Source organism: Panthera onca, chromosome D3 (assembly GCF_046562875.1).
Source record: "Panthera onca isolate mPanOnc1 chromosome D3, mPanOnc1 haplotype 2, whole genome shotgun sequence".
In the NCBI taxonomy this organism is placed as follows: Eukaryota; Metazoa; Chordata; class Mammalia; order Carnivora; family Felidae; genus Panthera; species Panthera onca.
Genome location: NC_138350.1, coordinates 35,670,191 through 35,683,205, shown reverse-complemented (window position 1 = coordinate 35,683,205; position 13,015 = coordinate 35,670,191). Strand labels below are relative to the sequence as shown.

The window sequence follows — 13,015 nt, the reverse complement described above, 5'->3', positions numbered from 1 at the left end:
TATGTCCATATTGGCCTAAAGAGCGGCCCGTGTTATATTATTGACTAAAGGACAAAGCCAACTGCAGGGGAACATGTCAGGTTACTATCTTTGAAAAACGTAGGAAAAGGCTAAAGAAAATACTCGCCTCTGGTATGTAAATATACGTTTGTATGTATAAAATAGAGTTTTGAAGGAAACACACTATTACCTTAGTGGGATAAGTGTGTGGCCATTTAAGATATTGTGAGCTTTTTCTTTTAAACTTTTTTTATCATTTAAAACTTTAAAGATGAAAATGTTCATAACACACAGGGCAGAAATCATATTTCTGTGTAGTCCTCACCTAGATTCAACCAGCTTTGTTAGCTTTTGCTGCATAATACACTGTCTCCAAACTTGGTGTCTTAAAATAATACCCATAGCTGACGATTCTGTGGGTCAACAATTTGGGCTCGGCGCGGCTGAGTGGTTCTGCTGATCTGGGGGCTGTGCGTGGCTGTTCTTGGCTGGGCTCCTTTACGCATCAGCAGTAAGCTGTAAGGTTAACTGGGACCTGGGTGGGAAAATGTATGTCTGCTTCCAGGGTCCCTCTCCTCCAGCAGGCTTGCCGGGACTTGTTCACCTGGTAGTGAGCAAGTTTTCCTTTTCCCTTAGATCCTTAAGTTTCTCAGAATTGGGCTTTACTTCTTTACACACACACACACACACACACATACACACACACGTATATACACACACAATGTATATGCACATACTATATATATACTACATATGATATAGATGCATTGACTCAAGGGGATATAATGTTCTTCCTAAAATTAACTTAAAAAAGATAAAATAAATAAAAAAAATAACTAAGGTACTGATTCATAAACTGAGAGGCAACATGGTACCATGCTCAAGAGCACAGAGTTTGAGTCACTTTGCTTTGGGTCACATCTCACATCTACCATTTAACTAGCTGCATGACCTTGAACAAGTTACTTAACCTCTGTACACCTCAGCTATCTTATCTTCAGAGTTAATGTATGTACAGCACTTAGAAGAATGCCTGGCACATAGTAAATAGTATATGTGTGTTAGCTCTTATTACTCCTATTAATAGCCAATATATATACCCACGTAACTATTTGAAAGTGTTTAATAATTAATTTCGTAAATGCGATCGACCGCTTCTGCAATCACCGTTAATTATTGTAGGTAGCAGTTTACTCTTGTAATAAAAAAACGTACACTTGTAACTCAGTGGACTTGGTAAAACGTTAACATTTAATCACATTAGATTTTTCACCTTGAGTTAAATCTGGAATGACTATGTATATTTGAAAATTAATGTTTAGATATTGAAAATAAATCCGAATGCCATAGCGGGTTTGTATTGCTGACCTTGTTATGTTGAACAGATATGGATGGTGGCGGACTGTGCAATCACGCGGTTGTTGAGACGTGTAACTACAGGGGTGCCAGCAATTACCTTGAAGTAGGCCTTCAGCTGTCTCATCTTCCTAAGCTAAGGCCAGATACATTGGGATGAAAACTGGAGGCAAGGCCAGATTTTGGCACATGCCTGCTATGCGCCAGGCGCTCTGCTCAGAAGGATTCTATGTGAATTATCTCATTGAATCACTGAACGGCTTCTTTGAAATGGGTACAGTTTTATCCTTACTTCCTAGACTACGAAACTGAGGCATAGTGGAGTTAGCTAACTTGCTCAGTGGCATCGAGGACATGGCTGAGTCAAGATCCAAGTGTAGGCTCTGTGGCTGCAGAGCTCAGTTCTTCCCACCGAGCTCAGGGAGCCCCTGTGTGCTGTCCTGCACGATATGAGCACTTCACCCACACTGGCCCACCTAGCCCTCAGAACGTCTTCCTTTTTTACATTATGCACGAGTCATCTCAGGTTTAGAGTACTTTCCATAAGGTCACGTAAGGCTAAGTAAGATGTGTAGGTGAGATTTCTCTTCTAGCCTGATCTTAGAGGGGCAAAGAGCACGACTCTCTTTGCGGTCTTTCCTTTTGGAATTTTATAATAAATGACAGTGTTTCCTTTCTGAACACCTGCAGGGGCTTCACCCGAACCTTACAAACATTTGGTTTTGAAAGTTTTATATGTCCAAGACGACTACGTTTAAAATTATGTCCGACATTTGCTTTAATTTAAATTTTTCGATTTAATCGTGAGGATGACTGTTTTCCCAAGACATCTCTTCACTAATTATATTTTTGCCAATGCAGATTGCCTTTTCATATCATTTGCTATTTATTTATTGGTATCTTGATGTTGTGTCTGATTAATTGATCCCACAGATTCCTTAAATTCCAGGCTTCTATTTGGATCATTTATAAATTCGATATTCTATCAGCCATTTAATGTGGAGGTCAATTTCATTTCCTCTACTGACTAACCTTGTCCAGTTTTGATAACTCCTTCTCTCTGCCCTCTGATCAGGCAGTGCGTGTCACTGCTTGGCTCTGGCTTCTGAGCAGAAACATCTTGAGCAAAATCTTTGATTTCTTCTTCCGGATTATGGGGAATTCTCAATCATCAATGCTAGCAGAACCCTTGGAGTGTTTTGCAGAAATATTTTCTACGGCAAACAATGGTTTAGCTAACTTCTTCTGAGCACCCCTAGCAGGTTTCTGTTAAATCAAAAATGTCAAAGGTGATGAATTTTTAAAACAGTTAAGTTTGGTTCATATTTAATAGAGAAGCTAACTGTAGCATTTCTTCTTAAAGCAAGACAGTTTAGCTGCTAGCCTGTCACCAGATACACATGTGAAGAAAAAGTTTTCTCAAAATCAACAGTAATTTAGGGGCAAAAAACAAGCAGAAGCTTACATTGTGATGATTTGTGTCATTCTGAGATTTAGAACAAAAATGAACTGGTTTCTAAAGATGTCAATCAATTAAAAACGTGACGAATGGAGAATTAAGCAGTCTCTTAAGAAAGTTCTCAACGGTAAGTATACCTGTCACTTCTCCATTGTACTTGTGGCTCATTTTCTAAGATACAGTCATTAGCGTCGGCAGCTAGTAAAAAGGTTGTGTTTGCTTTACTCTGTGTTTGTTTTTTACTTACAAATTATAAAGCACTCACATAGTATTTTCCAGCTAAGTCGCTGAAGCCGTTTGGATGACATACTGTAACATGAGTTAGTTCTCAATAAAACTTCACTCTTCTTACAAAAAGAGACCACATTACTCCTCTGGATGAAACCCCCAGGGTTTCTTCCATTTCCCATGAGCCTCTTCCTCCCTGCTTTGCCTCGTATGGTAACTGTGTCTCAAAACTCTTGTTTGACAGTTCTAAGTCCACAAATCTTACAGACCCTTGGGGTTATCGTTATGTAGATATTGGTAAGTTTAATGGATCAGATTTGTTAATTCTGTGGGATTTTTTGTCTGTCTGTGCTAACTACAGAATATCTAAAATATTTTAGATTACAGCTAAGCTGTGAGGTTCTTGCTGGAGGAATTGTTATTGTTATTGTTCATAGTCCTCAAAATGCCCAGTCTATAGTGGGCGCTCATGTGTATCCCACTATGGCTGAAAGTGACCAGGTAAGGCAAATGAATTTATTTTGGTCAGATCAGTATTTTTATGAATAATCAATCATAATAATACCCATTCATTATGCTGTGAATCGGTTAACTGACAATTGTATATCTTTTGGGTATTTAAAATAAATATCTTGAAGGGGGGGCCTGGGTGGCTCAGTCGGTTAAGTGTCCGACTTCAGCTCAGGTCATGGTCTTGTGGTTCGTAAGTTCAAGCCCATGTTGGGCTCTGTGCTGACAGCTGGGAGCCTGCAGCCCGCTTCAGATTTTGCGTCTCCCTCCCTCTCTGCCCCTCCCCTACTCACACTCTATCTCTCTCAAAACTAAAATAAAACATTAAAAGAATAATTAAAAAATTTAAAATAAATGTGTTCTATGTGCATTTTCACTATATGCTATGCTTGTAATTCTGCTTATTATGCAAGAGCATGCTATACTTTAGCTGTGCTTATTGTTAACTTTATAGCACCTGGATTGATGTGGGATTCCCTTGGGGGGGACAGAGAGGGCCGTGTGCTAGCCGGTCTCGTAAGAAGGCCCCTGCCACACGAGCCTGTCACCTCCTCGCCCAGCGAGAGCACCGCTGGACTCCAGGGAGGTGAAGAAGTAGGGCAGTCGGTCCGCAGGTTTGCTGGGACTTCCCTGTCATCGGATATTACTTCCTTACCATCTTTCCGTATTTTCACCAGCCCATGCGGTCTGTGGCAAAAATTCGTGCGGCTAACAAATGGTTTGCCATTTGTAATACTTGAGAATCCAAGAGAAAGGCAAGGCTAGAGAGGGCAAAATAGAAAGGCGGCTCTGACATTTGGTGAAAAGACAATTATTTTTCAATTAAAAGCTTATTCTCCAGTAGTTGCGAGATAAGTATTTCACGTTTGTACCAGGATGGAGTCTTTGAAAGGGACACAGAAGAGGCAGGAGCTGAAGAACGCTGCTTGGCATCCGGTCCATAGACTATGGATGTGGCTGCGGCTGTGGTTTGTTCAGGCCGAAATGGGTGCTAATAAGTATTTTTCAAGTGATGGTGGCACCTCCCCACCGAGGCTTTGTTCCCTTTGAGCTTTGCTCCCTGAGTTCATTTACTTCTCCACAGGCTTTCAACTGCCTTATTTCACGAGGTTTCTCACCGGAAAAGATATATTCTTTACGACCGTTGTTAGTACTGGCTGAGGGAGCAGGAGGGGGACGTCAGCTGGTATTTTGATATTTGAAGGACGAGGTCAAATTTAAAATCTCAAATGAAAAACTGAAAAGCTGCCTTACGAAGGAGGCGGAGCACAGTCAAGATCTTGTTGGTTTTGGTTATTGGGAGAAGAGTTGTGTGCGGTGTGACCTTGAAGCGTCCGCACGCCGTGAAGTCAGCTGTGGGCTGCACCCAGCATTCATTTACTCATGTACATTGCAGAATGAAGCAGAGGAGGACAGGAAAGATGAGTATAATACACACACACGATAAGAAAGACAGTGACATACATTTCTTCGTGGAAGTTGTGTGTGTGTGTGTGTGTGTGTGTGTGTGTGTGTGTGTGTGTGTAGGTAAATGTATGCAGGCACACGTAGCATCATATGCAGTGTATTTGGTACTATGATGAGTCAATATGCTTGAAGAATATTGGCTTTAGAGCATTGCATTTAGCGCTTGAATGTAAAAAATTCAGATGCCCTTTAGCTCAATCAGATGCTGTTGGCGGACCCTTTGGCAAGTTCACTGTTCTCTGTGTTGCTGTGGGTGTTTACTGTTGTGAGGATTTAATGCGGTGGAATAGACATAGCACCTGGCCTAGGCCCTGGGTGGCACATTTTATGTCCCTGCATTCTCCCGTTCTCCTTGAGAACCGCCAAAATATGTTCTTGGAGGCGTTCTCTTCCTCTCCTCCTTGCCTCAAAGCTGGCTCTTTTCTCAATTCAGCCTTAGGGTGTCTTTCCATTTCCCATGATCCTGTTTGTCTGTTCGCTTCTCCACTTGCTTCTCCTTCTCCCTTTGTGTTTTCTTCTACCAATGTCTTTCATAGCCAAAGGGCTGGGCTTGATCGCCTTTATCTTTGAGTTAAGAGACCAGAAAATTTTCTTTTTCTTCCTTTCTCTCAGGTTGTCTGTTCTCAGTCTTTTTCTTCCCTATTGAGAATAAAATGTACACTTTGGTACTTGGGTACCCAGAATGTTATACTGTTCAAACTTTAAGCCTGTGCCACTTGGTGGGTCTACACATCAGAGCTAGGCCATGTAGTGTTCCTGCCCATGACCAATATGGAAATTGAGAGTAAGTCTTTAGAAAATTTTATAGGAATTTGACAGAGTGATTTCACATTTATTTAACCCAGCAACAAATTTGGGTTTGCATTTTGCATGTTTTTTATTTCTTCTTTTTTAGGAAACCATATTTATTGCATTTTAGATAAATTTGATCTGAGGTGCATCAGGTATTTTAAAAAAAATGACGCTTCGTCATGGGTTATTTGAGAAGCACTGCTCTAGATAACTGAATTGTTACAACTGGTATGTATAATAGGTCGGAAGAAGATAATGAGATAATGGCCTTGTAAACTAGAGTCAGTATGTGTACTAGCAAAGGTGGAACTTGTAAACTTTCTATTTAGCTTTTGGATTTTAAGCCTATAAATTTGAAGATGTCATAGAGAAAAAAAAAAAATGAAGACAAAACAGCCAGAGGAAGAGAGAGGCCAATGGTCTGTGTCCTTTTACTAAAATTAAGAGGTTTAAGAAGTGAATCTTATAATGGCTTTTAAGTTTGCAAGAGCGGACGGTGTTTCTTTCTTGCCTTCATTGGGGAAGAAAGATTTTTCTCCTGCCCTTCAAGTGTTTTTTTGGCTGGCCTAAGAACTAAATTGGCATGAGACAGATTAGCAGGAGAAAATAAAACTTAATTACATGTACACGGGGGGTTCCATATGAATATGAGGGTCACAGGCAGTCAGGAAACTGAGGCTTACATGCTCTCCAGAGCTGAGGAGAAAGGGGTAGGCATGTGAGAAGTCAAAGGGAAGAAAGACAATTCACAGGAAGATGAATGTTTGCGGGGTCATGCAGAAACAATGAGAGCGAGGAATTTTAAGAAATGGACTTTTCTGAGGGCTTCCCTTTCTACCACACCTACTTCATATTATAGTATAGCTATCTGTGGTGATGGCTCCCTTACTGGAGAAGCTCATCTATCTAAATTCGTTTAGGCAATTAGAGGGAAGGTCAGAGTCTCTTCCTGAGCCTTCCATTTCTTAAAAATAATCAGCCAAAAATAATCCATATGTCATAGGGACACACTTTGTGGTGGCAAGTTTTGCTCCTCCACAGAACCTTCTAGGTTCTTTGGCTGGTCTTATAATTAGATTAATATAAGACAGATTAACAGGAGAAAACCAACAGAACTTTAATGTCGTGTATACTTACTTCCTTTGTACATGGGAGAGACCCTGGAAAGGAAATGGCTGAAGCCATCGTCTTAAATACTGTCTTCAGCTAAAGTCCGAGGATGTTGGAGGTGGCAAGTTTGGGAAGGAAAAGCATAGTCAACAAGGGTAAGGTTGTTACGTAAAATGTTAAGTCTTTGCCTTCTTCATTGACAAGAGTTTCTAGAAATTTTGTCATCCCCCTCTTCTTGATACAGAAAAGGACACACTGTTACAAATGGACCTTCCCCTTGTAAGTGTCTTTTGCACCAGGGTAACTCCTACTCAGTTTTGAGAGCTTCCCCCGTGTGTGCTGTTTCTTAAGAAGAACCAGCTCAAAATAATCCCCATGCCAAAGAGACACATTTTAAGGGGGAAAATCTGCTCCCTATCAGGTTCATAAAACACTGCTTCTCTGCCAGCCAAAGTATTTAATAACACACGTAATTCTCTTCCTGCTGGACGACGGAAACCGCTCCCTTTTTTGTTGACGCACAAAGTTTCTGAAACGTAAGAGAATTCACGCGGCTTCCTCAGCCTTTAAAACTCTAGAGCCTCTACCACACCAATGCAAATTTTAATGATGGGGTAGAAAGGAATAACTAATTGTATGTATCTTTTGCTGCTGTCACAAACAATGATGGAAGATAGTCCAATCAAAAGCATTTGCCGGTGGTTGTGATTAAGCTAAATTTAATTCACCCAAGGATTCAAGAATATTGTATGTTCTCATAACAGAGTTTTCCTTTTCAGAGAAACCAAAATCCTTACTCTTAAAGACTTTCAAAGCGTGCTTTAAAAACTGCCCCTTTTGAAGCTGGCTCCCTTATGTGGAACTCTTTCCATTTGCAGGCGATGTTATATTCTCTGCTTCCACACTTGTGACTTAAGGGTGTTTTGTTATTCGAACACAAACGGAACTCCTATGCTAATTTGAATTCTGATTTCTTTTATTTATTTGCCCAGTTGGAGTGTTTTTTGTAGGGGAAAAAATGAGGTAAGAAAGTACCTACAGAGGGAGACCCAATTAGTCTTTGAAAATGCATTTCCTCACAGTCAAAACATTGAAGCAGGAGGTGAAAATTAAACATTCAGCCATAGAGGGATATTTTTCGAAACAGGCTTAATAGCCTAAAATTGAATATAAATGCTTTGGATCCTTTAAACGTGGGCAAGTTGACTTGACTTTCATATATGATAGGTGATAAATTCCAACACTTAAAAGGCATCTCATCCCTCCCGCCTGCCATTTTCTGTATGTACAAGTGTGAATTTACCCCTAGGATTCTGGGTTTTCCAGATTGTGCTAAACCTGAGTGTTGGTACTTTCTTCAGTAAACTCAGAAGACAATAGGGCAGCACTGTCAGGAAATGCTTGTGTTGCTAAAATGTTATCTTCTCTACCTCATTCTTTTTGATCACCGAGTAATATTCTATTGTACAGTTATACCACATCTTTTTTATCTACTCATCAGTCTGTGGACATTTGGGCTCTTTCCATAATTGAGCTATTGTTGATAATGCTGCTATAAACATCGGGGTACATGTGTCCCTTTGCATCAGCAATTTTGTGTTCTTTGGATAGATACCTAGTAGTGCAATTGCTGGGTCTTAGGGTGGCTCTATTTTTAATTTTTTGAGAAACTTCCATACTGTTTTCCAGAGTGGCTGCACCAGTTTGCATTCCCACCAACAGTGCAAAAGTGTTCCCCTTTCTCTGCATCCTCACCGGCATCTGTTGTTTCCTGAGTTGTTGATTTTAGCCATTCTGACAGGTATGAGATAGTATCTTACTGTGGTTTTGATTTGTATTTCCCTGATGATGAGTGATGTTGAGCATCCTTTCATGTGTCTGTTAGCCATCCGTATGTCTTCTTCGGAAAAGTATCTATTCATGTCTTTTACCCATTTCTTCAGTGGATTATGTTTTATGGGTATTGAGTTTGATAAGTTCTTTATAGATTTTGGATGCTAACCCTTTATCTGGTACATCATTTGCAAATATCTTCTCCCATTCCGTTGGTTGCCTTTTAGTTTTGCTGATTGTTTCCTTTCCTGTGCAGAAGAAGCTTTTTATCTTGATGAGGTCCCATTAGTTCATTTTTGCTTTTGTTTCCCTTGCCTCTGGAGACCTGTCTAGTAAGAAGTTGCTGTGGCCAAGGTCAGAGAGGTTGCTGCCTGTGTTCTCCTCTGGGATTTTGATGGTTTTGGGTCTCATATTTAGGTGTTTCATCCATTTTGAGTTTATTTTTGTATACGGTGTAAGAAAGTGGTCCAGTTTCACTCTTCTGCATGTCGCTGTCCAGTTTTCCCAGTGACATTTGCTGAAGAGACTTTTTTCCATTGGATACTCTTTCCTGCTTTGTCGAAGATTAGTTTGCCATACATTTGTGGGTCCATTTTGGGGTTCTGTATTCTGTTCCATTGGTCTGTGTGTCTGTTCTTGTGCCAGTACTATACTGCTTGATGATTACAGCTTTGTAATACAGCTTGAAGTCTGGAACTGTGGTGCCTCCAGCTTTGGTTTTCCTTTCCAACTTCACTTTGGCTATTTGGGGTCTTTTGTGGGTCCACACAAATTTCAGGATTGTTTGTTCTAGCTCTGTGAAGAATGCTGGTGTTATTTTGATAGGGATTGCCTAGAATGTGTAATTTGCTTTGGGTGGTATAGACATTTTAACAATATTTGTTCTTTCCATCCGTGAGCATGGAATGTTTTTCCATTTCTTTGTGTCTTCTTTAATTTCTTTCATAAGATTTCTAATCTTACCTCTTTGATTAGGTTTATTCCTAGGAATCTGATGGTTTTTGGTGCAGTTGTAAATGGGATTGATTTCTCTTTATGCTGCTTCATTATTGGTGTATAGAAATGCAACCGATTTCTGCACGTTGATTTTACGTCCTGTGATTTCGGTGTATTTATGTATCAGTTCTAGCAGTTTTTTTGGTGGAGTCTTCCGGGTTTCCCGCAGAGAGTATCATGTCATCTGTGAAGAGTGAAAGCTGACTTCTTCTTTGCTGATTTGGATGCCTCTTATTTCTTTTTGTGGTCCGATTGTCTTCTTCATCGGTCAGTGTTATTTCCTTTTCAAACTCAAGATGGGAGCAGAAGCTTCACAGTTTCTTCTTTTGCTCTTTGCAGATTTATCAAAAGCTTCACAGAGTGGAGAATGGCTCTTGAAACCACTGAACTTCTTGCCATTTCTTCCCCTGAGTGAAGGCACTTGTGTGGGGTTGTAGCTTTGTTTAAAGGTCATCATGGAGGCCTTTATTTAGATCCCTCTAAAACCTTAATATCCTGCAGAAAGTCACACAGGAATCCAAAGGACTTCTGTGTTGCATGGATGTCATTCCTCTATTTGCTAATCCTGTTTGAGCTCATCTGCACTACAGAAGCACACCGTGTAACAAAACACACTATTTTCTGGCTCAGAAAGATTAAAAAGAAGAAAGGGATATAAAAGTTAGGATCATTCGAGTATTTGTAACTTAAAACACCTGAATTTCACCTTGACCTCAAGTTAAAAAGTTCTATATACATTAGACAGCTCCAAAAGCTGACGGAACATTTTGTGCTGGAATGGAGTATGATGGGAGATGGGCCGCACAGCGAGGAAGATAGTATTTGGGGGGATTCCAGGTGAGTCCCTGAACGCTAATGGTAGAAAATTATCCAGTTGATACCAACGTGTAAAAAAGAGACTTCTCTGTTTCAGCTTCATCCACGCATACAAGCTAGATGTTGCAGGGTACGGAGGCACACACACTTTTGCCATTCTTTGCCTGTTGCCATGTTTACCACCCATGGCCACCCCAATTTCACTGATGGTAACTCTGCAAGCAACAATTTTCTTGGCCGTGTGGCAGTGCTAAAGGTTTGAGTGATTCAGCATTGGCCTGAAGGCCAGGTCACGGTCAGCCCTGTCAGTAGAAATATACACAGCAACTGTGTTGCAAGCAACAGAGCCCGGCATGATAGAATATGGAATCAATCTGCTTCTATTTATTAGAGGAGAAAAGTACGGTTTTTAAGTTATGTTATAAACCCCAACAGCCAGCTTTAGATTTGTGATGGGGTTGGTCAGCCCTGCGTATTTTGAAGATTTTTTTTTTGTACATTTTGTAGAATATAGCTAACCCAGATCATTTCAATGATATTCTCTTGCTACTTGTTCCTTTTCTGCGCCCCCAACTCATTCTTAAATCACATTTGCAGCTCTTCCTTAATACTGGAATGTATGTTTCATAGATAACCCTTCCCTTGTGGCCTGGCTTTCATATTTCCAGGTGCGTAACATTCATCTCCTGAAAAATTGCTCTGTTTTCAAAGAGCGACTATGATTTTCCTTCACTGTTGTGAAGGGGTTTGTTTTCTTCATATATGCTCAAACGGCACATGAAGAAACATGGGCTTATTGGAGTGTAACAGGGTGAATAATGGGTTGGAAACTCAGAGGCTCAAAGTTTTGGTTTGGCCACTAACTCATCCTGAAACCTGGATAAAACTACTTCCTAATCTCTCTGTCACTCAGTTTCTGGTTATCATTAATACCATTAACCCTACCTAACTCCCTTTACGGGGTGGCGAGGTTAGGGTAACGGCCATCAGCAAACATTGTCCAATATTGATCTCTTAACTAGCCCATTAATTTATAAAGGATATATCTACATGTATGTTTTTTATTCAGTCCTTAAAGTAATTCTCTTGGAAAGGTGGTCTTCTCCACTTGCTGTTTAGGAAATCACAGCTTATAGACAAGATAAAATTTCACACTTTCTCTAGTAGTGGATGTATGTTTATAGATATCTGCTGGGTATATACGAAAGTAAACCCACACAAACATACAAACACACATCTTCTTGAAAATTATGATTCACAGTGAGGGAAGTTTTTAAAAGGTATACTCAACGGGGGGGTGGGGGTGGGGAGGGTGGGAATAGTCTCCTTACTCAGTAGAAATCATGAGTCCAGTCACATGTGACTCGTATTTCTTTTTTCATCCTTATGCTCCAGATTTAGGTGTTCTTTCCCCTTAGAGTTTCAATACAGTTTTCCTCTCTGCCTAAAAGTCTTTATAATGCCCTGTTTTCCCTTTTATCCTAGAACATTTTGCTTTTATTTTTCTTTATGTACTATACAATATTCATATAATTATTTTAATTGCCATTTCTGTTGACCTTAGACATGGGGCGGGCCAAGTGACACAGTTGATGCCAGGGTATCTGAATAGCTTGAATCCATGCGGAAACTCTTCAGCAGTCATGGGCAGGCTAGTGCTGTATATATAAAGGTACAAATTGCTCATGGAGATGTCTGAGAATGACCATCTTCCGATTGCAATGATGATTACATCCGTATGCTCGGTCATACCAGTCATGAAAACGCCGCCCCCATCAAGGAGTCAGCTGTTACAGCAACGGGGCAGGGGTGGTGGTGCTGAACTGGAAGAGAGTTACATTGATGGCAAGGAGTGTCACAGGGCCGGTAAAGTTTTCTAAGATTCCGCAAATCGGACCAATCTGCTTCCGTAGGTTGCACGAGAATATTAAAGTGGCTGCAATCACCAAATGGTGGCACCATTCTAGAATAGCGTTGTCCTGTAGCACCTTCTGAGATGGTGGAAAAGCTCAGTATCTATGCTTCCCAGTGTGGTAGCAACCAGCCAGATGTGCCTATTCAGCACTTGAAATGTGGCTAGTGTGGCCAAGGATCTAAGCTTTTAATATTATGGAATTTAAGTTAATTTTAATGTAAAGAGCCATCTGTGGCTAGTGACTACCAGATGATCAGTGCAGGTCAGCGAATTAATGCCTAATTTTGTTACTTAGAAGGCTAACTGCGGTAACTTCAAGGAAACTTCCCATTCACTCATCTGTTTTTTGTTGTTTGTTTTAAATGTTTATTTATTTTTGAGAGGGAGAGACAGGGAGAGACAGAGCGCAAGCAGTGGAGGGGCTGAGAGGGAGGGAGGGAGACACAGAATCTGAAGCAGGCTCCAGGCTCGGAGCTGTTAGCATGAAGCCTGATGTGGGGCTTGAACTCACAAATTATGTGATCATGACCTGA

At 40.6% G+C, this 13,015-nt stretch overlaps 1 protein-coding gene across 5 annotated transcripts in view; it reads left to right on the top strand.

The window, feature by feature from the left end:
* PTPRM (protein tyrosine phosphatase receptor type M) overlaps positions 1 to 13,015 on the top strand; it is a 796,527-nt gene that overhangs the window by 283,389 nt on the left and 500,123 nt on the right. The window lies entirely within an intron of this gene.